The sequence below is a fragment of the Otolemur garnettii genome, unplaced genomic scaffold (genome assembly GCF_000181295.1).
Source record: "Otolemur garnettii isolate 467f Iridium unplaced genomic scaffold, OtoGar3 scaffold00068, whole genome shotgun sequence".
Taxonomy (NCBI): domain Eukaryota; kingdom Metazoa; phylum Chordata; class Mammalia; order Primates; family Galagidae; genus Otolemur; species Otolemur garnettii.
Genome location: NW_003852463.1, coordinates 3,245,240 through 3,270,964, shown reverse-complemented (window position 1 = coordinate 3,270,964; position 25,725 = coordinate 3,245,240). Strand labels below are relative to the sequence as shown.

The following is a 25,725-nucleotide window of genomic DNA, read 5'->3' as shown; positions in this document are numbered from 1 at the left end:
TATTATAGGGTTACAGCATTAGGAAGGTTGAGAACCACTGATATAGAGATTTACATGTATCAATAAAATAGAAGGGAAGAAAATGGTGAAGAAACCAAACTCAGCCCCAATCTTGCCATGGTGCATCAGCAGAAGCTGCTCTAAATTTCATTCCAGAAGGAAAGTTTCTGCTGGTAAAAGACTGTTCCTCTGTATTGGGCAATGAAAGATAAATACAAATTTATAAACAACTAATTGCCCTCTGCTAACCACTGCCATGTTGCTTCAATACACTCACATTAACCATCATACAGAATAATCCTATTACATGCTAAATAGAGTTGTCCTTGTTAGACGCAGCTCAAACACTGATAATTTGCTAACTGATTTTTGATCTGGAGCTCCTATTGGTAGCCAGTGTTTCTCTGTCTATGGCATTTTAAATATGTATGGCATAATAATCAACAGGCAGTCACATGGACCTCTTAGCTCAGTGTCAGCTGCTCTGGAATGATCTGCTTAACTTTGAGGTGACCCTCCCTCTAGAGCTTACCAAAATGAATGTCATATAATATGCATATTAAGTCAAAAAATCCTAAATGTAATCTTGAAATCTGGTGAACATTACCAGATATTTTGGCAAGATGTAGAACAACAAACAGGAAAAATATATATTTGCATAAAATCCACTAGCAATCAAAAATGCTTTTTTTTTTTTTGAGACAGTCTCATTCTGTTGCCCCAGGCTAGAGTACCATGGTATCATAGCTCACAGCCACCTCAAACTTCTGGGCTCAAGCAATTCTCTTGCCTCTGCGTGCCCAAGTAGGTAGGACTATATTGGACCACTGCAATGCCCATCTAATTTTTCTATTTTTAGTAGAGACAGGGTCTTGCTCTTGCTCAGGATAGTCTCAAACTCCTGAACTCAAGTGATCCACCCTCCTGGATCCATCCACCTCAGCCTCCCAGAGTGCTGGGGTAACAGGTGTGAGCTACCACACCCAGCCTTAAAAAATAATAATAATAATAATTCCTACCACTTTACAAATACGACCTTTGTTCATTTCCTGGAGAAGGTGTTAACAAATTATGACTTAACTATGAGCAGATGAATAAATTCACTTAGTGCCTACCACAACTAATTTATTGTATGTATAAGATGCTACAAAGGAAGAATTCATAACCTGTTCAGGAAACAAATGTGAACAAGTACACATGATGAGCAAATTGCTATCACAGAAATATAAAAAGTCTAAAACTTAAGTAGAAAAGAAATTGACAGAGAAGTTATAACAGAAGTGACTTAAGAAAACATCGCAGAAGCGATTCTATCTTACCTAGACATTCAAAAAATACTAGGAATTTATCCAGTAGAGGTGAGGGAATGAAAGGAGAGAGGGGAAATTCAAAGCAAGTACAAGGGTATAGCAAAAACAAAAGCATATAAGTATAAAATACATTAATTTTTCTGCAAACAATAATAAATCCAATGCAGCTACATCAATGGTTCTCAACCCTGACTAGAAAAGGGAGGAATCTGGGCGCATACTTCTATATCATTTCCCAGATGTTTCTGAGGTACAGCCAAGTTTGAGAAACACTAGGCTAGAAAGAGAGATTAGTGGGATTGAGAGATGAAATTAGAGGAAGAGAAGAGCCACAGGTTAAGCTCAGGCTAGCCTAAAAAGACCTTAAAAACCAAGGTAGACCTCTAACAGGATCTCCCAAAACTATCTCTGTGCAAACATTATTTTGGTGAAAGGAACTGCATATTTCATCACATGTGGATTCTGGTGCCCTAAAAAGATTAAAAGTCTCCTTTGGAAGCAATAAATCAACCAACTTTTTAAGCAGATGAATAACAAAAAACTGTCCTTTTCTGTGGCAGTGAGAATAATAACCCCAAAATGTCAATGTCCTAATCATCAGAATCTATGAATGTAATAGGTTATATGGCAAAGGGAAGTAAGGACACAGGTGAAATTAAAGTTGCTAATTATCTGTGAGATAGAGCAAGTATCCTGGATTAATCAGGTGGACCTGACATAATCATAAAGTGTTTGGGGTTTTTTTTTTGTTTTTTTTTTTAAGAGACAGAGTTTCACTTTATCACTCTCGGTAAAGTGCTATGGCGTCATAGGTCACAGCAACCTCCAGCTCTTGGGCTTAGGTGATTCTCTTGCCTCAGCCTCCCGAGTATCTGGGACTACAGGCACCCACCATAACGCCCAGCTATTTTTTTTGTTGCAGTTTGGCCGGAGCTGGGTTCGAACCCGCCACTCTTGGTATATGGGGCCAGCGTCCTACTCACTGAGCCACAGGCACCACCCATAATCACTACGTTTTTAAAAATGGAAGACCAAGACAAAAGAAGAGACTCAGAGAAAGGTATGTGACAGGAGAAGAGGGGTCAGAGAGATGCTTTATTGGTATCTTTAAATATGAAGAAAAGGGACCATGAGCCAGGTAAGGTCTGTCCAGTAGGGACTAAACTAAAACTCCTAAACCCTTGCAACAGCCTAATGGACTCTCCTTTGGCTAAAACCCCAAAGTTTAGAGTCTGAAGCCATGGCAGGATGGAAGGATGCCACATCCCATTTGTTTTCATCCCCTCCCTTACTAGTCACCGCTAGATTTTATCAAAGACCTATGAGAAAACAAAAGGTCAGAAGACTCTTCCACTTAACTTCATCTGACACTAGTGCCCTCTTCTTCTCTGTATGGTTCTGACATGAGGACTATTTTAGACCACAAAGAGTTTTTTCTTAATAACAGATTGGGGCCATGGACTGGTTCTGACCAGTCTCCTAAGGACACACAGTTTATGAACTCATGCCCTATACTTCACCTTTATGTACATAAGACCTAACTATAATGTATATACACATTAAATCTCTACCCCAAAGTGATCACAGGACATGTGTTACCTCATGTAAGACTAATACACATGTATGTGGGTCTCTTTCATAAGTATTCACACAGCTCCTCCTGTAATGTGTTGAATATGTATACTTGGTCAATCTGCTCAGCATAAATTTCTGTCTTACTCCTCCCTCCCTTGAAGGCTACACTTCCAAGCCTGTCAGGATGGCCAGCCAGCAGGCTGTAATCCTTTATAAGAAATGAAGCCTCCTTTCTAAATTTACAGACTCTGCATCTCTGTTTCAGTTGACTCCTCCAAAAGCTGGAAAATGGATTCTCTGCTAGAATTTCCAGAAAGGAATATAGCCAGGCTGACATCTTGATTTTAGCCCAGTTAGAACCATATCAACTCCCATAAGGCCATGCAGCGAGGCCTCACTTTCCTCTTTCCTCCATCTTGGGGCCTGTGGAGGTCTGCTGGGAACAGAACTTCTAAAAGGCAAATATGTCTGGAAGGCTATGGTCCAAGGCCATTTTTGCTGGCTACAAGAGAGGTCTCCGGAACCAAAGGGAGCACACAGCTCTTCTTAAAATTGAAGGTATTTATGCCCAAGACGAAACTGAATTCTATTTGGGCAGGAGATGTACTTAGGTATACAAAGCAAAGAACAACACAGTGACTCCTGGAAGCAAACCAAACAAAACCAGGGCAATGTGGGGAAAGATAACTTGGGCCCATGGAAACAGTGACATGGTTAGTGCTAAATTCCAAAGCAACCTTCCTGCTAAGGCCACTGGACACAGAATCCGTGTGATGCTGTACCCCTCAAGGATTTAAAGTGATGAAAAGTAAACAAAAGTGGATTTGTGCTCTTGTATTTTTATTAAGAGGCATTAAAAAACTTACTGCCTTAACTTGAGTTGGCATATGTTTAAAATGGAGGTTATCTGGCACTTTCAGAGTACAAGGAAGTCAGAGATATAGGTGTATATATAATGACAATTACAGGGCAAGTACAGATATTAGGAGATAAGTGGGTTTTTTTCCTGTATGGGGGCTAAGAAAGAAAAATAGTGTTTAACACCACGGCCTTGGGTGCAGGCTGGAATAAACTTAGGAATTGGAAGGGTGACTGCCTTCCTCAAAGATCAAGAGTAGGTGAAAGAAGCTTAAAAGTATTGAGAGTATCTTGTGGATGTACTTGTTCTACAAAGATTGGATAGGAAGCTTGGAGGTGGGACTTGGGAATAATTCAGATGAAGATAATAATTTGAAGGGTTTGGGCAGCTCATTCAGGCAAATGAGATATCCTTGGGATTTGTGACTGGATAGAGCATTCTAATACTTAACATGTGAGTGGGAAGAATATAGAATATGCAAACTGAAAATAAACCATACGATTTCACCTTAGAAAAAGTAATTGGGTGGTACACACAAGTTATCTTGGCTTCATGTTTTAACATAGTAAAGTCCAAGGGTAACATTTTAGTAGATTATAATAAAGATGTAAACAGTGCTCCAGAGTATTCAAATCTCTTAAGGAATTGCTAAAATAAAATTCTGAATTAAGGCATCAGCTTAAAAAAAAAAAGAAAGAACTATATCAAACATGTGAAATGCAGAACTGTAAATGTGTGGTGTTTTAAAACCCACTAAAGTTGTTAATTCGTTACAATAGCTATATGTGGTAATCTGTTACAATAGCTATAGAAAATGAATAGCTTCCTTACCTAAAAATAATTTCTATTTTACTATCTCAGGCCCAGCTCAAAAATAAGAATGAATTACTATTTTGTTTACTCTCTTTTATAAATATAAGCACTTATCATATATCACAATTAGATGTTTACATAGTCCTTTTCCCCACAAGACAATGTGCTCTTCAAGAACAGAGACCATATTTCATTTATCTTTCTATCCTGAACACAGTAGATACAAATAATTCTTTTTTTTAACAAATGACTCTCTCTTCAGCTCTACTTTCATGTCTCTGTCTTCCCCTTCCTGTTTCCCCTGCACTTGCTCAGAATCCTGATTTAAAAAAAGAAAACTATCTTCCTAGTCCATAAATCTTGGCAAACTGCCAGCACACACAAGCCCTCCAAAACCCATACACCTCTCAACATAGTCAAGATCTGGAGGAAAAGAGTTCCCAGACATCCCTACTAGCCTCCACTGCCATAGGAGACAGCTAGCTCAATTTGCAACCAGAAGCAATTTCACTTTGTCCTCAGGAGAGCACTCATAAAAAAGGAGGAGATAATTTATCAAGAGGGAATAAGGTTATAATACAAAGTCAACTTCCCAAAGGAACAGAGTTAATGCTATACAAATAGACCTCAGGTTAAAGTACTTCTCAGGAGGGGTGATACAGACTAAATTAAGCTTTTGAGAAGACTTCTAATTGAGGAAAGAGACTTCAGATAAAAGGAATGGGAATAGTCAAATGGGAGTCAAAGGAATAGCTTCTCCTGGAAACTCCAATACTGGAATCATCATACCTAGGACCAGTGAGCACCACTGACCACTCCATCATTCACTTTGGTTCATCTTTTCCCATACTAACCAAGAGTATGGGTTTAGTCCTCTCCCTCAGCGGGCTTGGTATTCTGAAGAGAAAATGGAAGAGCTGTTTACAAAATATTCCTCAGTTTCTTGGTAAACTTCTGGCAGGTTCCTTTTTCTCTGATCCCTCTCAGAAAAGGAAGGTACTGTAGCTAGACATAAAGGAGAATTTCCCACTATTTTTTAGGTGGGTGTGAGAAAAAATGTAATAAGAGATGATCTCTATATAGAAGACTCCAGGCTTAGTGCCCATAGCTCAGTGGTTAGGGCACCAGCCACATGCACAGGAGCTGTGAGTTCAAACCCCACCCAGGCCTGCTAAACAAAAACAAACAAACAAAAAAATCCAAAGGATGAAATAGTCTAGAATTTAGATTCTTTTACAAGAAGAGGAGAAACAAAGTTAGAAATGGATTGAAAGGAAAAGACTTAGTAAGAAAAATAAATTTAAGGGCCCCCTCAAGAAATCATTCCATGTAACAATAACAACACTAGGGAAAAGTATCCTCAACTCAAAGACATACAAAACATAGCCAAAATATTATACCTTGATGACAGTTAAAGTTAAGGAGAAAAGGCACCACATTTGGGTTAGAGAATCTAGCTTCACTCCAAACTCCCCAACTAACTAAACTTTGTGATCTTAAGCATTCACTTCACTTCCCTGGGCATCAGTTTACTCTTATATGAATGAAATGCAGAGTTTCTAATGAGCTTCAAGGATACTACAGTCCATCCTCACTTTTACCACCCACTCTCTGGACAGTGCTCTTAAAACTATCCTCTTACTTTTTTTTATTGTCTATAAATAAGACCAACAAGAAGATAGCCTATACTGTATCCTTGAACATTTGTATAGTCTAGTAAAATTAATCATCCTTCCTTTTTAGCTATATAAGAAAATGGTAGAAGATAACAGAATACTAGTCTCCCTACCCTTGCACATGTTTGAAAATTTGCATAATGGAAAGTTTATTGCCTAGAAAACACCAGAATAAATTTTAATATATTCTACATATTGAAAAGGGGAAAAAAATGCACATACACATATATATAATTATTTCTATATAGTTTTTAATAATCTATTTTCTGATCACAGTACTCAGTTAACCTAGAACTAAATAGTAATTTTACTGAACCACAAACTGAATCAAATGTTAAATCACAAAGAATAAATTTACCACGAGTTAAACCTATATATTTCTAGAAATACTAAGCTGGATTAAAATATTTGTCAAAATAATATTCCATTTGATTCAAATTCTAGATTAAGTGAATCTCTCCCAACGTGTATCCATCATTCAGCTTTTGATAATTACCACTGTATGGAAAGCTTTATTTCTTCTCTACCGCCACTCCCAATGGAAAAAACTAAGCACTCAAACAAAGATGATGCAACTAATTTCATTTCCTATATTACTGGTATTTTGGAACAGTTTGTTTTCCTTGAGAAGAAAAACATCTGATATGGAAAAATTATTTAAACATGATTTTTCAATTTAAGAATCTGATATTCCCAATAAACTATGCTCTCCTAATTTTGTCGTTGTATCTCTTGAGATTAACACATTAATTGATAAAACAGATATTTAAGAAATGCTTATGAACAAAGCAAATAAATGAAAAAACACCTATAAAGACTAAAAGTGAATTTGGCCATTTTTCATCCCAAAGATTTTCCTGTTGGAAAGACAAACATAAAAGATGAGATTCTGTGTAACTCCATAGAGCAAAAAAAAATTATTATATCTAAGTTTTACAATTCTTTTTTTTTTTTTAAGAGACGGAGTCTCACCTTATCCTTCCTTGGTAGAGTGCCGTGGTGTCACAGCAACCTCCAACTCCTGGGCTTAGGCGATTCTCTTGCCTCAGCCTCTGGAGTAACTAAGACTACAGGCGCTGCCACAACACCCAGCTATTTTTGTTATTGCTGAGGCTGGGTTTGAACCAGCCGCCCTCGGTATATGAGGCCAGCGCCCTATCTACTGAGTCACAGGCACTGCTGTAGTTTTACAATTCTTAATCTTCATTTATCACAAACTCATATTTATCTTACCCAAATTCAAATTGAAATAAAGAGAAGCATATAGAATTTGAATACATTTTTTAAAAAGTTAAAGTCTGATCTGTAGCATACTGGCTTAAAATAGCAACAAGCTAGACATTTTAATCACTAATCAAAATACACTGTTTGGAGACTCAAAGTGCTAAATATCACATATTTATGAGGAACCAAAGTTCTGAACTCCAAGAGAAAAGAAGTTAATATTCAGTGATAAACATAACTTAGATATTTCTTATTTTGCCATTTTCAAACATTTGATCCCATAGGTTCCCATAAATCTTAACAAATTCCACTGTTTCAGCAAATAGTTACGAAAGTATTTAATGTCATATTTTTAAGTTTAAAGACTGAGTCACAAAAAGTGTGGAACACAAGCCAAAGCAACACCATAATTACTCATGAAAACATGCACAAGATGGTATATGTCATATGCATTTAGTTATAAAGTTCAGTAATAAACAGCCCAGTAACAGGCTAGGCGCCCATAGCTCAGTGAGTAGGGTGCTGGCCACACAACACCGAGGCTGGAGGGTTCAAGCCCAGCCTATGCCTGCTAAATAACAATTACAACTACAACAAAAAAATAGCTGGGCACTGTGGCGGGCACCTGTAGTCCCAGTTACTTGCAGGCTGAGGCAAGAGAATCGCTTAAGCCCAAGAATTGGAGGTTGCTGTGAGCTGTGATGCCATGACACCCTACTGAGAGTGACACAGTGAGACTCTGTCTCACAAAAAAAAAAAAGCCAGTAACATGGCTGGTGCCTGTAGCTCAATGGCTAATTAAGGCGCCGGGTCTGATGGGTTCAAACTTGGCTGGGATCTGCTAAATAAACAACAGTTAAAAAAAAACAGGGATTGTGGCAGGCACCTGTAGTCCTAGCTACTAGGGAGGCAAGAGAATCTCTTCAGCCCTAGAGTTTGAGGTTGCTGTGAGCTATGATGCCACACACTCTACCAAAGGTGACAAAGTGAGACTCTGTCAAAAAAAAAAGCCCCAATAACACAAAGCCTGTGCAATTAGGTAACAAAAAAAAAGCTGACAGTAATATGAGATAACAACACATTTATTTCCAGACATTATTATATGTAGTGAGATTCAATATCATTTAAAACATGTTATAAAGTTTAAAATGTATTTAAGCGTCAAAATATATGCTTTAAAAAGGTATTTTTAAAATGTTTATTAAAAAATTAAAACTTTTGGCTCAATACCTATAGCACAGTGGCTAGGGCACCAGCCACATACACAGGAGCTAGTGGGTTCAAATCCTGCCCAGGCCTGCCAAACAATGACAACTACAACCAAAAAATAGCCGGGCGTTATAGTGGGCGCCTGCAGTCCCAGTTACTTGGGAAGCTGAGGCAAGAGAATCACTTACACCCAAGAGTTGGAGGTTGCTGTGAGCTGTCATGCCATGGCACTCTACCCAGGAGGGCGACATAGTAAGACTCTGTTTCAAAAAAAAAAAAGTAAATCTTTTTTGAAGAAATAGGAGAGACAGCCATTGAGCTCCACAGAGACAGTGCTGGGGCAAATGAGAGCTGGATGGGCACTGGGCAACTCTGTGCCTCGCTGAGGAAAAATAACTAAACATGGGCAAAGGAGATCCTAAGAAGCAGAGAGGCAAAATGTCATCATATGCATTCTTTATGCAAACTTGTCGGGAGGAGCACAAGAAGAAGCACCCAGATGCTTCCATCAACTTCTCAGTTTTCTAGGAAGTGCTCAGAGAGGTGGAAGACCATGTCTGCTAAAGAGAAAGGAGAATTTGAAGATATGGCAAAGGCGGGCAAGGCCCATTATGAAAGAGAAATGAAAACCTATATCCCTCCTAAAGGGAAAACAAAAAAGAAGTTCAAGGATCCCAATGCACCCAAGAGGCCTCCTTCGGCCTTTTTCTTGTTCTGTTCTGAGTATCGCCCAAAAATCAAAGGAGAACATCCTGGCCTATCCATTGGTGATGTTGCAAAGAAGCTGGGAGAGATGTGGAATAACACTGCTGTGGGTGACAAGCAGCCTTATGAAAAGCAGGCTGCAAAGCTGAAGGAAAAATACGAAAAGGATATTGCTGCATACTGAGCTAAAGGAAAGCCTGATGCAGCGAAAATGGGAGTCATCAAGGCTGAAAAAAGCAAGAAAAAGAAGAAAGAGGAGGAAGATGAGGAAGATGAAGATGATGGAGAGGAGGAGGAAGATGATGAAGAAGAAGATGAAGATGAATAAGTTGGTTCTAGCATGGTTTTTTCCTTGTCTATAAAGCATTTAACCCCCCTGTACACAACTCACTCCTTTTAAAGAAAAAATTGAAATGTAAGGCTGTGTAAGATTTGTTTTTAAACTGTACAGTGTCTTTTTTTGTATAGTTAACACACTACTGAATGTGTCTTTAGATAGCCCTGTTCTGGTGGTATTTTCAATAGCCACTAACCTTGCCTGGTACAGTATGGGGGGTGGAAATTGGCATGGAAATCTAAAGCAGGTTCTTGTTGGTGCACAGCACAAATTAGTTATATATGGGGATGGTAGTTCTTCATCTTCAGTTGTCTCTGATGCAGCTTATATGAAATAATTGTTGTTCTGTTAACTGAATACCACTCTGTAATTGCAAAAAAAAAGTTGCATTTGTTTTGTTGACATTTTGAATGCTTCTAAGTAAATACAATTTTTTTTATTAAAAGAAGAAGAAGAAGAAATAGGAGAAACAAAACACCATATTTCTAATATGGTAGTGATAATTATTGTTTAGAATTCAAAGTATCTCAAGATTTAAAAATTATACACAGCTATTAAAATTAAGAATATATTAAGGGTGGCACCTGTGGCTCAGTGAGTAGGGTGCCGGGCCCATATACCAAGGGTGGCAGGTTCAAACCTGGCCCCGGCCAAACTGCAACAAAAAATAGCCAGGCATTGTGGTGGGTGCCTGTAGTCCTAGCTACTCGGGAGGCTGAGGCAAGAGAATCGCCTAAGCCCAGGAGTTGGAGGAGCTGTGATGCCATAGCACTCTACTGAGGGTGACAAAGTGAGACTTTGTCTCTTTAAAAAAAAAATAAAAAACAGAATATATTAAGTACTCAAAAAGAATCTATGGATTAATTTTAAACATTAAAATTATAAATGTGTACTTTTAAGTATCTGTGAAGAATAAACTATGTAGTTTTGTTTTTTTTTTTTTTGAGACAGAGTCTCACTATGTCACCCTCAGTAGACTGCTGTAGTGTCACAGCTCACAGCAACCTCAAACTCTTGGGCTTAAGCAGATTCTCTTTCCTTAGCCTCCCAAGTAGCTAGGACTATAGGCACCCACCATAACACCTGGCTATTTTTTGATTGTAGTTGTCATTGTTGTTCAAACCCACCAGCTCCAGTGTATGTGGCTGGCACCCTAGTCTCTGAGCTACAGGCGCCAAGCTAAAATATAGTTTTTATTGATCACTTATTATGCCTAGCCATTCTTCTAAGCTCTAGACATGTAACAATTCATTTAATTTTTAAAACAATTTTATAAGATATACACTATTATTATCATCCATTTAAATAATGAGTAATCAGAAACAGAGATAAGTAGATCTGAACAAAGTTACAGAGCTAATAAGTAACGTGGTAGATTCACAATCAAGCAATAGGACTCCAAAAAGTTATGCCATTTTGTCTGTCATAAAAAATCAAAATATCTGGCTCGGCGCCTATAGCTCAACCGGCTAAGGCGCCAGCCACGTACACCTAAGGTGGCGGGTTCGAATCCCCAGCCCGGACCCGCCAAACAACAATGATGGCTGCAACCAAAAAATAGCCGGGCGTTGTGGCGGGCGCCTGTGGTCCCAGCTACTTGGGAGGCGGAGGCAGGAGACTCGCTTGAGTCCAGGAGTTGGAGGTTGCTGTGAGCTGTAATGCCACAGCACTCTGCCCAGGGGGATAGCTTGAGGCTCTGTCTTCAAAAAAAAAAAAAAAAAATCAAAATATCTGTTGGCAGATTTATTGGTGAATTTTTTAACCTTTATATTTAGAAGTTAATTTAATACTAACAACTAATAATAATAGCAAACATTAGTAGAAGCATTGATAACAGGATAGACATCATTTCTCACAACAGCCTCAAAAGATGGATGCTCTGATTAGCCTCATTTTATAGATGAAAAAAGTGAAATATAGAAAGGTAAAGTGATTCACATAAGATCACACAGTGAATAAATAACAGGGCCAGAAACTGAATCCACATTAGTTAACTGCAGAATCTGGGCTCTTTAATACGCTATATTAAAATTTAGTGCTGGGCATGTTGGCTCACACCTATAAGCCTCATATTCTGAGACACCCAGGTGGAAGGATAACTTGAGGCCAGCCTGGGCAACATAGTGAGACCCTATCTCTAAAAAATAAAAAATAGCCAGGCATGCAGACATGCACCAGTAGTTCAAGCTACACAGGAGACTAGGATAGGAGAATAGATTGAGCCCAGGAGTTCAAGGCTACAGTGAGCTAGAATCCACACCACTGCATTCTAGCATGGGCCATCTCAAAAAAAAATTAGATAATAAAGAGAGATGAGACAAGATGATTTTTATGCCACCTTTTATAAACTCTATAGTTCTGAATAGAATTAGATCTAGATGTTAAATAACAGATGTTCTATCTACCTAAAAGAACAAATAATACTATCTTTCCTCTCATTCTCCACTGAAGCAATGACAAATAACTTCAGATTTTAAGAAGTTGCTAAAGAAACATATTGTGTACATAAAGCTCAGGAACAATCAAAATAGGTATTTAGTCTAAAAGTTCAGCTCAGATATGTGCCTCTAGTCAAGAAGACATATTCTCTGTAAGAAAATGGTAGTTAAGAAATAAACCCTGCACAGAACAGTAATTTCTACTGAGGTATAGAAAAAGATTAGCATTGCTACTCTACTGTATCTTAATTTCATCTTTTTAAATTTCTAATTTTCCTGTGTATGTTTGATTATACAAATAGATATTTTAGTACCTGCATATAATTTATAAACAAACACACTCAAAGAAGGTAAACAGTGCTCACTGTTTACAAATTGGGATATATGGTCCAAAAAATGTAGAGTCAGCTCACAAAAAAAAGTGTACCACTGAAAAAATGATTTGATTTTTAAAGATTTTTTTTATACCCTAAGATTTCAGGACATTTTTAGTTCAATTGGTTGCAACATGATTCCTAAAGCACCTATGTTGACTGTCTCTACCCTGCAAGAAAGGCTTTTTCAGAAACTTACAATAGAACTGGGAATGACAAACAATGCAGATGTCTGTCATCTGAGAAGATGCTGTCTGTAATGTGAATACAAAGAAATATCTGGAAAGTGTTTTGAGACTTGCCAAGATTAAATAATCTTATCAGAACTAAGAAGGAAATTTGAGGGGTCTATTCACCCCCCACCAGTCAGTATTCCTATTTGCTCCAAAAAGAGTCATTATCTGTCTTAAAGAAAACCTCTCCAACTCTAAGACTGGAGTAAAGGAAGTTACTAGTATCTTTAAAACCATTTCATTTTACAGGCAGTGTTTAGGCACTGTTGGTGTAAGTGTTAATTCATACCACCTTTCCAGAGGATAATTTGGCAATATACTCCAAAATGTTAAAAGCCAATCTCTTTGACTCAGCAGTATCATTTCTTATCATCTTCACAATAAGATGATGACATTTATGTACAAAGATGTAGGACAAGAACTTGTAACTGCTAAAAAACTGGAAACAATCTAAATGCTTACCACTATCATTGTTTAAAAATGCACTGTGCAATTATAAAATGGAGTATTATATTATACATATTACATATATATTATATGGATATATACATATTGTACATATTATATTACATATTATATTGTAACATATATATATCTTTATCAACTGAATAGTGTTGAATTTTAGATATGGGCTTCAAAATAAAGTATACACGAAATCCTTTTAAATGAGATTATAAATTTATATAAAAGCAAAGAAAACCATCTGGAACAATATTTACCATAATGTTATTGTGTTGATAATGAGAATTTAAATAATTTTTACTTTTATCTTTAAGCTTTCCTGTTTGAATCTTTTTACTATCTACAGGTTATAGTCAAAATCCGAAAGCATAGCCCTTTTCATCTTGGAAAAAAAGTTTCTAAGATACTGGTAGTTTTCTCAAACACCTAATCCTACTTTCTTATGTTCTAGATTCCATGTAGCACAGATTTAGAGAAGAATTAAAATAATTTTATCTCAGGGCAGTAGTTTTCAAAGTGTGTTACCAAAACAACAGCATCAACTCAGCACCCGTAGCTCTGTGAGTAGGGCGGCAGCCACATACACCCAGGCTGGCCGGTTTGAGCCTGGCCTGGGCCTGCTAAACAACAATGACAACTGCAACAAAAAAATAGCCGGGCGCTGTGGCAGGCGCCTGTAGCCCCAGCTACTTGGGAGAGCTGAGGCAAGGGAATTGCTTAAGCCCAAGAGTTTGAGGTTGCTATGAGTTGTGCTGCCACAGCACTCTACCAAGGGTGACATAATGAGAATCTGTCTCAAAAAAAAAAAAAAAAAAAAAACAGCAGCATCAGCATCACCTGAAACTAGATAGGAATACAAACTCTCAAGCCCCATCCCAGACCTACTGAATTAGCCAGTCTGGGAATAGAGCCCAGAAATCTGCATTAACAAGCCCTTCAGGTGATTCTGATATACTAAAGTTGGAAAACTACTTTTTAAGATGAACTCATAACCTAGTGACCTGAAAGCACAATTTAAATACCTCTTGGTATTACCATAAGTATATAAATCAAATTCAAACAAACATTGGTAATACCATGTATCTCCACCAGCAGATCCTACTTGCTGATAACCTTGGCAAGATAAAGAACTAAAGAATATTTAAAATATCAGAAATAAAACAGTAACCCCCCCCCTTATACTGTGACTCATCTTGATGTAAAAAGAACAAATAAAATTTCCAAGCTCAACCACAGAAACATCTCTAGATAGTGAATAATGCACACATAAAAAGTCTAGCACTACCCAGGGCTACTTTCTGGAAACTCTGAGCAATAACAAATGAACCTACAATCCCAGCTGACCACACAATGACAGAATCACAACTGAATAATAACCAAATCTCTGGCAAAGATGTAAGGTTTATTCAACATACAATGGAGCTATTAACTGGATCCAAGCACTGTCATCTCAACATGGCAAGAACACCCACATTAAGGCTGCAGAGTTACAAAACTGTGAACAAACTAAACACAATAAAAATAAAAGTCCCAAACACTTTCAGAGCAAATTCACTTAAAAGCTCATTTCTCTGGGGGAAGAACAAAACACTACCAGTATCAAAATAAAGAAAATGTGGGAGAAATAAGAAACAGAGAATAAAGGGGGGAAATTACTGCATCAATAAATCCAACTTTATTAATTTTTTTAAGAGATAAGGTTTCAGTCTGTTACCCAGGCTGGAGGGCCCAGTGGCACAATCATAGCTTACTGCAACCTCCAAATCCCAGGCTCAACAATCCTCCTGTCTCAACCTTCCAAATAGCTACAGGCAGGTGCCACCATCCTGGTAATTTTTAATCAGGGTCTCACTGTGTTTGTTGCATAGGCTGGTCTCAAACTTCTGTGATCAAACCTCCTGTCTTGGCCTCTCCTACAAATGCAACTTTGAAAGAAGTTCTCATTTACGGTTTTGTACGAAATTTCTAAATATAGTACTTAAAAACAGGTCTACACTTGCCCACTACTACCTTCCTTTCTTCAAAATACTTGACTACCTGCCACGTGCTGAATAACTGTCCTAATAAATAGATATCAATCTATGGCACCACCTTAAATATGGTACAGCTGTGTACTACACAACTGTACAAAACAACCACACTTCAGACTTAACCTAATTAGACCACACTTTGATATGAATTAGAAATCCTCAAGACATTTAAGGATATAGTTCACAGAAGTTAGGCTGACAAGAACCTCCCAGCTATATACATGACCTATAACTTCTCCTATGCAAATAACTAATGATAAAGCAATACAGCTCTGGGGTTCCAACTTCCAGCAGATAAAGCACAGTAGGTTATTCTTTGACCCTAAGCTTTCCACCAAACAGTATGATACTGCTTTGGCTATATGATTCTAATATATAGAAAAGCAAAACTAGTTGGAAAATTTTCCTGCAGACTCATTCTCTTCATCCGCTTCTGAGTGAATTTAGTTTTTATTTACTTGTTTATTTAATTGCTCTGGATGCCTATTTGGTCTGTTATATGTTTCATGTCTCTGGAGGACAACACAATAATAGACAATAAAAGACAAGATAATATTGAGCTCTTCCTAGAGCCCATGGGGAAAGGTTAAGTTAACCTCTTTCCCATGGTTAGATTAGGTTAACCCCTAACCCTAACCCTAAGGCATTATTTTATTGAGAACATACTGATTTGAATGAAATATTCTCTAAACATTTTATCTAACAAATTTGCAGAAAACACTCCGGTATACAGCAATCTGCATTTTACAGCCCCTCTTCACTTCTGGATCAAATAGAATGGCAATTTCTCCTTCATTTAAACTCTTAAAAAAGCTATCCTAGACACCCTCTCCATACATGATTGGCCTTAGGCTAGCAAGTTGAGGAATATAAGAAGAATTAAGGGAATTTCAAAGTTTTTCTAGTTACCTGTTGCAATGAAATGAAAGCTTTCTACAACACTGCTTCAAATATCTTGAGAAATTTCTGTCTTCTCTTCCTATCAGTGAGCTGTGTAACCCAAAAGTGATTCTAAGCAATGGGATTTATCCTCCCAGTACATAGTTTGTTAAAGACTGCTAGGTAGCAAAAATAAATCTCCCGACCAAGTTTGTGTAGTGATATGGAAAATAAAAATGCAAAGATGATGGCTGGGATTTTTTTTTTCTTCTTCAGAATTAACTTATACTGATCTTCTGACTTCTTTTAATAAGTCTGATAACCAGGACAGACTCCAGGTCATGTTGTTCAAAATATGAATTTGATACCTGAGGCAACAACAGTTTATATCTGGTAGATCTTTGGAGGTTTGGTTTCCCCAGTTTTATAAACTGTCAAAAATTTGTATAATGGGCTCAGCACCTGTAACTCAAGCGGCTAAGGCGTTAGCCACATACACCTGAGCTGGCGGGTTCAAATCCAGCACAGGCCAGCCAAACAACAATGATGATGGCTGCAACCAAAAAATAGCTGGGCATTGTGGCAGGCATTGCGCCCGTAGTCCCAGCTACTTAGGAGGCAGAGGCAGGAGAATCGCTGGAGCCCAGGAGTTGGAGGTTGCTGTGAGCTGTGATGCCACAGCACTCTACCCGGGGTGACAGCTTGAGGCTCTGTCTCACCAAAAAAAAAAAAAAAATTTGTACAATGAAAAGAAGCCACTTTCTTTTTCTTTTAATGGTTATAATATAAAATTTTATTTACTTATTTTTGTTTTCTTCAGCTTTATTAAGGTATAATTGACAATTAAAAATTGTATAAGTTTAGGATGTACAATGTGATGTTTCTAATATACGTATATATACATATACACATTGTCAAATTATTAAACCAAACTGATTTAACATATCCATCACCTCTGGCTCGGCGCCTATAGCTCAACTGGCTAAGGCGCCAGCCACGTACACCTAAGGTGGCGGGTTGGAATCCCCAGCCCGGACCCGCCAAACAACAATGACGGCTGCAACCAAAAAATAGCCGGGCATTGTGGCAGGCGCTTGTGGTCCCAGCTACTTGGGAGGTGGAGGCAGGAGACTCGCTTGAGCCCAGGAGTTGGAGGTTGCTGTGAGCTGTAATGCCACGGCACTCGACCCAGGGGGACAGCTTGAGACTCTGTCTCAAACAAAACAAAACAAAACAAAACAAAACAAACAAACAAACAAAAAACATATCCATCACCTCGAATACTCACCTTTTTTGGGAGGAGGGGGTAAGAATATTTAAGATCTACTCTCTTAACAATGTTCAAGTATACATACATACACACACACACACATACACACACACACACGGGGGTGCCAAAATTATATACATCCCTTTAAGAAGGGATATAGGGATCCCTATAAGAAGGGGAAAAAACTGCCTTAAAATTGTAATACTCAATATATACCAATAACATCTGTTATCTTGCATATTGTATCTTGTATTTGCATAAGTCAAATGTGATTTGAATATTATAACTTTAATACAGTCTTTTCCTTTCTTAAACTGTGTGTACATTTTTCAGCACATATTTTCTTTACCATTCAGTCATCAATAGACACGTAGATTGACTCCATATCTTGGCTACCGTGAATATTGCTGCAATAAACATAGGTGTGCAGATATCTCTTCAACACAATAACTTCATTTCCTTTAGAAATATACCTAAAAGTGGGATTACTAAACCATATGATAGTTCCATTTTTAATTTTTTAAGGAACCTCCATGTTATTTGCCATAATGACTATACTACTTTACATTCCCACCAACAGCGTATAAGGTTCTCTTTTCTCCATATCTTATACAACAGTTGTTATCTTTTGTAACAGCCATTCTAACAGGTATGAAGTGAAATCTCACTGTGGTTTTGATTTGCATTCCCCTGATGTTTAGTAATACCAAACATTTTTCATACGCCTGTTGCAAACAGGCCATCTTCTAAGTACTAGAAACATAAGAGCCCATCTTCTAGAAAACAGATTTAAAGTTCAAACTAAATTAAACCTTAGAAAGATTGTCTTCCTCCAGTATTACTCAAGACCCACTTTGCCAATTTCTCCACTCCATATAGATAGTCTTTTCTAATTGGAGAATAGAGCCTGAGCCATTATTTCAAAGGACATTTTGCTTAACCTCAATTTAAAAAAAAAGGAATGCCTTATTAAATAACCATTACAAATGTATGCCATCACTTCTCAGCCTTTTAGCTAAGATCAAGTGTACAAATACATGCCAGCATCTTCAATAAATGCAATTCTGAACTTCTCCAGTCCACTATGTAAGGAGCTAGCACACTGGAGGTACAGCTATTCTAATACTGATCACAAGAAACAGAAATCATTAAAAACAATATTGATTGTCTAAGGACTTCCTTGACACAGCCCCGCCCCGCCTCCACTTAAAACCCTGGGTAAAAACTTTGTAAGTTTAAAATAAAAAAAACTCCTTTCCTGAAACTAAAAGCCTTTCTCTTATTTTAGCACAAGAGTTGGGAAGTATAGACAAGAACTTCTAAGATTGGATGATAACTTTCAGCAAGACAAAACAAAAGGGTTTTTTTGTTGTTGTTTTGTCTTACACCCTTATCATTTGATAACTCATTCAGAGGAGATGAATGTATGCCTTTCTTCCCCACCCCACCCCCCGTGCAAAGAATGGAAAGAAAAGCTATTTCTTATATACTGATTATATGGTTTTAGGTGTGACCATAGAAAAGTGGCCTTATTGCCTAATCATTGCCAAAGAGAATAGCTTCAGACCAACTACAGCCAGTCCTTGATTCACTCAGTAAATAAGTTCCTGGGAACCCATGTATGAAGCAAATACTTGCAAATCAAAGCAGAATTTCTCAGAAGTAATATGGGTTTTACTGAACTATTAAAGAAGAAATGATACGATGTCTAGGACTTATACTGATATTAGGAGGGGCAGGGGGTAGGGAGGCATAGTGAGAAGATTTGACAAAACAAGATTTGTTATGTGTTGATAACTAAAAAATTGCAAGACAGATATACTACTTTCTCTACATTTATACGTTTTAAATTTTTCACAGCTAATAAATTTGATTAAAAAATGAAGTGGGAATTAATCATATCAATCAAAGTTTCAAATTTACAAGCCTATACTCAACAATCCCACATTTATTTTTTTTTTTTTGAGACAGAGCCTCAAGCTGTCCCCCTGGGTAGAGTGCTGTGGCATCACAGCTCACAGCAACCTCCAACTCCTGGGCTCAAGAGAGTCTCCTGCCTCAGCCTTCCCAGTAGCTGGGACCACAGGCACCCGCCACAATGCCTGGCCATTTTTTGGTTGCAGCCATCATTGTTGTTTGGAGGGCCCAGGCTGAATTTGAACCCGCCACCTTAGGTGTATGTGGCTGGTGCCTTAGCCACTTGAGCCACAGACGCCAAGCCAACAATCCCACATTTAAAAATTGATCCTACAGAAATGCCAGCATCAATATGTAAAGGGAAATGAACTGTTTGTAAAAATATGTAAAGGGAAAAGGACACCATCTAAAAGTCTATCAACAAAGAAGATTGTGTAATCCTAAACAGCAGAATACTAATATATAGTCATCAAAATGGATGAATCAAGCTAGAAAATTTGACTTATATATTAATAATTTTATATATTGGTAAGTAGAAAATAATAGATTCCCACATAAAAATAACTATTAAAATGTATACATATATGTGAATATGAATATGTATATACACACCATGGTTATATAAGCATAGAAAAGTCTACAAATCAAACCACTAATAATGCTTTGAGGGAATTAATTTAGAGTGGGGAAGAAAGGAAGTTTTAGTTACATACAGGTATTTCTAGATTGTTTTCATTTTTTTATAAAACTTAAAAATATTTAAAAACCACCAGTTTGATGAGAGTATTTCAAAATGTATATGAAAACAGCACACTGTACCCCATGATGGCATTAATGTACATAGTTATACTATAAGAAATTTTTAAAAAATAAAAAAAAAAACATTATAATTTACAAATAAAGAACCTGGTACATAAAGGATGGATATTCAATTATCAAAAAGATATCTTAAATGAATGGGATAAGATTGTCACACACTGATAGATATGACATGATTTCACATATTTAGCAAAATATATAATTCAAAGGAAAATCATATAAACTAATACACAATTTATAAAATATGAAAGAAAAAGAAATGCAAATATTGGGACATATCTGAACATGTATGTAAGACTTCTACAGGATAATCATGAATAGCAAAACTAAGGCAGACTGGGTAGGAAATGACTGGCATTATAAAACTAGGGAAGGTGAGAAAAAGATATTAAAAACATGTGAGAGGAAAGGAAGGCAAAGTAAGAGTTACATATATAGAGAAAGGTCATCAAATTGTATGAAAATGGTGCTGGAAAATAGGGGATGGGAAAAGGCAGTTAGTAGCTATGGAAAAGTATCTCTATAGTTTTCCTTCATCTTTAAAAATCCAGTATTCTTAGTTTTATAATGAATACCTATTATTTAAGTAAGGCTGCTCTTACTTTAGCAAGTAAAAACTTTAACCAGAACTCTGGCCTCCAGACTTTCAGTTCAATGTGATAACTCAAGTACATCTATTTATCTTTCTCCCTTCTCAGAGTCCATTAAAGCAAAAAGTATAAATCAATTACTTTAAGAAAAACAAGAAAAGGACCCACAACTAATGAGAAATAGCAATAAACTTCTGGAAGACAAAACTTGATAAGGGCAATAAAGATCACCAAAAGGCACCTAGAGTATTTGCCAAGGGAATAAAATCCAAAGGGAGTTGCCACAACTATGAAGAGGGTCAGGGTTCAAAATGCCAGGAATAATAGAAGCACTGAAAACACAAGGGTTACTTGAAAGACTGAATACAGAACAGTCAAACCCCTACACATACACCCCATACATGGAAAGTCCAGCAGCTAAACATCTAACTTTGAGGCAAGGTATCAGGGGACTGTTCTCTGTAGAAATGATTAGCCTGAGAATATACTAAAACTCACTTTAAATAAAGGAAATAGTACATTTTAAACGTGTGACATATATGGTCTGCGATATATCTTAATAAAGCTGTTGGTCCTTCCCACTTCACCACCCTGAGACTAAGACTAGAGAGATGAGGATGTTCTTCATGAATCCTTCCTGCCAGCATGAGCCATCCCTACCTCCACAGGGGACTTGAACAATTCAGGAAATTTGTCTGTGCATCAGGAGTTTTATCTGAAGAAACTCATTCATCTAGCATTGATCATACCAAGAACAAGGAAGACCTCAGGGGATCTAGAGGCTATTTAAGATAAAAGAAAATAAAAAGCATTCATTTTCCTTTTCTTTTACTGCACTTTTCCTTTTCTTTTACTGCACTTCACAGATATTGCATTTCACAAATTGAAGGTTTGTGGCAAACCTGCATTTATCATGTCTGTAAGTACCATTTTTCCAACAGCCTGGGCTCACTTCATGTCTCTATGTCAGCATTTTTCAGTTATATTTCCAATTAAGGTATGAACATTGTTTTAGATACATTGCTATTACACTTAACATACTGCAGTACAGTGTCAACATAACTTTTATATAACTTTTATATATGAAAACCAAAAAGTTTGTGTACTTGCTTTAAAGCCAATATTTGCTTTATTGTGATGGTAAGGAACCAAACCCACAGTATCTCCAAGTATGCCAGCATGAGTCATGCTGGTATAGTGGGAAATCAATTAATAGCAACTAAAACTGCATGTGAATTGTGTAGTGTGCCTGTGTTGTGGGAAATCAATTAATATCAACTAACACTGCATGTGAATTTTTTTTAATTTACACATATAAAAGCTGACTTTACTATCTTAAGTTTAGTAGATCCTTAAAAAACCAGTATCAACTGTGCTGAAGAAATATTTATCTGAAATTCAGTCAATTCAATAGAAATTACATATGTTTCATTTCAGTTTCCTCTTCTCTTCAAAGAAGATATAATTGACCTGGCACTGTGGCTCATGCCTATAATCCCAGCAGTCACGGAGGCTGAGGCAGGTGGATCACCTAAGCTCAGAAGCTTGAGACCAGCCTGAGCAAGAGTGAGACCTCGTTTGTAAAAATAGCTGGGTACTGTAGTAGGGGCCTATAGTCCCAGCTACTTGGGAGGCTGAAGCAAGAGAATCACTTAAGCCCAAGAGTTTAAGGTTGCTGTAAGCTTTGATGCCATGGCACTCTACCAGGGGCACAGAGTGGTACTCTGTCTCAAAAAAAAAAAAAAGAGATGAAATTTAATACATTGTACAAATGAACAGAAAACAAAAAAGGGACAAATGAACAGAAAATTAAAAAATGAGACTTCAGCCTTAAGCCTTAGGATATCAACAAGCATATTAACACTATATGATCTAAATGTACCAATTAAAAGACAGAGATTGATAATTCATTTTACAAAACACTATAACTATATGCTGTTAACAAGAAATTCATTTCAAGGGTGGTGCCTGTGGCTCAAGGAGGGCGCCAGCCCCCAGATACTGGGGGTGGTGGGTTCAAACCCGGCCCCAGCCAAAAACTGCAAAGAAAAAAAAAAGAAATTCATTTCAAATATAATGATATAGGCAGGTTTTAAAAATCAAAGGACGGAAAATGATATAGCATATAAACATTAATCTAAGGAAAGCAGGAATGCCTATATTATCATCAGATAAAGCAGACTTCAGAACAAAGAAAATGATCAGAAACAGAGAATGTTATTTTATAATTAAATGGTCAATCCATCAAGAAGACATAGCAATCCAGTATGTACCAAAGAAAAGAGCTATGTGGTACATGTCTGGTCTATGAAAATTAGGTCAACTTAGGGAGCTGCTAAATACCACCTCCTTAAGTTGACCTAATTTTCATAGACCAGACATGCACCACATGTACCAATCAGTACAGTAGGTCTAGTTTCTTATGTTGACCACCTCTATATGTTGATTAGTTTGTTACAGTCCATGGGGTCGTCAATTTATAGAGGTTTTACTGTATATGAAGCAAAAACTAATAGGTCTAACAGAAGAAACAGACAATTCCACAATTAGAGACTTCACTACCCTGCTCAACAATTGATAGAACTAGACAGAAAACCAACAGGAATATAAAAGAATACATAACACCCTCAACCAATGGGATCTTATCAACATTTATAAAACAATCTACTCCACTTTTCAAGTACCCACAGAACATATACCACAAAAGATTATATCCTCACCCATAATACAAACTGTTAACAAATTTAAAGGAACTGAAATCATACACAGTATGCTCTGTAACCACAATGAAATCAAACTAAAAATCAGTAGCAGAAATAGGAAACGTCCAGACACTTGAACACTAAACAACACACTTCTAAATAATTCATGGGTCAAATGGGAATCAAGGGGAAATCAAAAAATTCAATGAACTGAATGAAAATTAAAACACCTTGTATCAAAACTTATGAGATACAGGTAAAGCAGCACTAGGAGGAAAATTTTATTGCACTAAATGTATACATTAGAAAAGAGGAAAAATCTCAAATCAATAATCTAAACTCCTATACCTCGAGAACCTAGGAGAAAAAAGAACTAAAAAATGCAAAGCAAGCACCTGGAAGAAAATACAGGTAAGGGCAGGCGTCAATAAAACAGAAAAAGAAAAAACAACAGAGAAAATCAAAGTCTAGTTTTTTTGAAGATCAATAAAATTACTAGTTAGCAAATATAAGACATTAATTACTAATATAAAGAATGAAACAGGTGGGATCACTACACATGTGTAGCCATCAAAACAATTATAAAACAATAAACTTTGCATATATAAATTTGACAACTTAAGATGATATAAACCAATTCCTAAAAAAACACAAACTACCACAACTCACCCATATATTTGTATAGTCTAATAGCTATAAGGAAAACTGTAATTTGGGCAGTGCTTGTGGCTCAGTGACTAGGGTGCCAGCCCCATATACCGAGGGTGATGGGTTCAAACCCAGCCTCGGCCAAACCTCAACAAAAAAAATAGCCAGGCGTTGTGGCAGGCGCCTGTAGTCCCAGCTACTCAGGAGGCTGAGGCAGAATCACCTAAGCCCAGGAGTTGGAGGTTGCTGTGAGCTGTGTGACGCTGCCACTGCACTCTACTGAGGGCGATAAAGTGAGACTCTTGTCTCTTAAAAAAAAAGAAAGAAAGAAAGAAAGAAAATTGTAATTTAAAATCCCCCAAAAATAAATCTCCAAGTCTAGATGGTATTGATGGAGAATTCTACAACATGTTTAAAGCAGGATTAGCACAGATTCTAAAATCTCTTCCAGAAAATAGAAGAGGAGGGAAGGGAAATCTCTCAATTCATTTTATGAAGCTAATATTAAACTCTACTATTATTAAAACCATACGAAAGATAGTTTAAAAAAATAGAAAAAAGTACATAGCAAGATCCTCAAAAATACAGATGAAAAATCCTTAACAAAACACTGGCAAACAAAATTTAGAGATAAATGAAAAAAATTTACACAATGACCAGGTGAGATTTATTCCAGAGACACAAGGCTCGTTCAATATTCCAAAATCAATGTAATTCACCAGACTAAATTTTAAAAATCACATAATCATAGCAATTTTTTTTAAAAGAGACAAAGTCTCACTCTGTCACCCAGCTAGGAACTCAATGGCACATTCATAGCTCACTACCACCTTAGTATTCTCATTTTAACCTCTTCAGTAGCTACAACTACAGGTGTGTTCCACCATGCCCAAATAATTTTTTATTTTTTAAGCATTAGGGTCTTGCTGTGCTGCCCAGGCTGCTATCAAACTCCTGGCCTCAAGCTATCCTCCTGCCTCAGCCTTCTCAGCAGCTGGGATTACAAAAGCTGGAGCTACCACACCCAGCTGATCCTAACAACTGATGCACTAAAAAGCACTTGACAAAATTCACTGTTCACAATAAAAACTCAGAAAACAAGAATAGAGAAGAACTTCCTCAACTTGATAAAGAGCCCCTACAAAAAAACCTATAATCAACAATACACTTAATGAGGAAAGACTGAATGCTTTCTCTCTAAGTCCAGGAAAAAGGCAAAGATGTCCACTTTCACCAGTCTTATTCAACATAGTCCTAGAAGTTCCAGCCACTGAAATTAGGGGGAAAAGGGAACACAGACTGCAAAAGAACTAAAACTATACCCATTTACAGATGATATTATTTTCTACATAGAAAACTCCAAGGAATCTACAAAAAAACTCCTACACTAATAAGTGAGTTCAACAGGTTCACAAAATACAAAGTAAATATACAAAAATTAAGTGTTTTTCTATACACTAGAATACATACATATACATTAAAATCTAAAATGCCATGTACAATCACTTAAAAAATGAAATACTGGCTCTGCGCCTATAGCTCAACCGGCTAAGGCGCCAGCCACGTACACCAAAGGTGGCGGGTTCGAATCCCCAGCCCGGACCCGCCAAAACAACAATGATGGCTGCAACCAAAAAATAGCCGGGTGTTGTGGC

At 37.1% G+C, this 25,725-nt stretch overlaps 1 protein-coding gene and 2 pseudogenes across 1 annotated transcript in view; 2 read left to right on the top strand and 1 right to left on the bottom strand.

The window, feature by feature from the left end:
* Positions 1-25,725, bottom strand: part of EXOC6B (exocyst complex component 6B) — a 615,941-nt gene that overhangs the window by 576,662 nt on the left and 13,554 nt on the right. The window lies entirely within an intron of this gene.
* Positions 3,287-3,682, top strand: LOC100953886 (annotated as a pseudogene).
* On the top strand, positions 9,069-9,699 carry LOC100953262 (annotated as a pseudogene).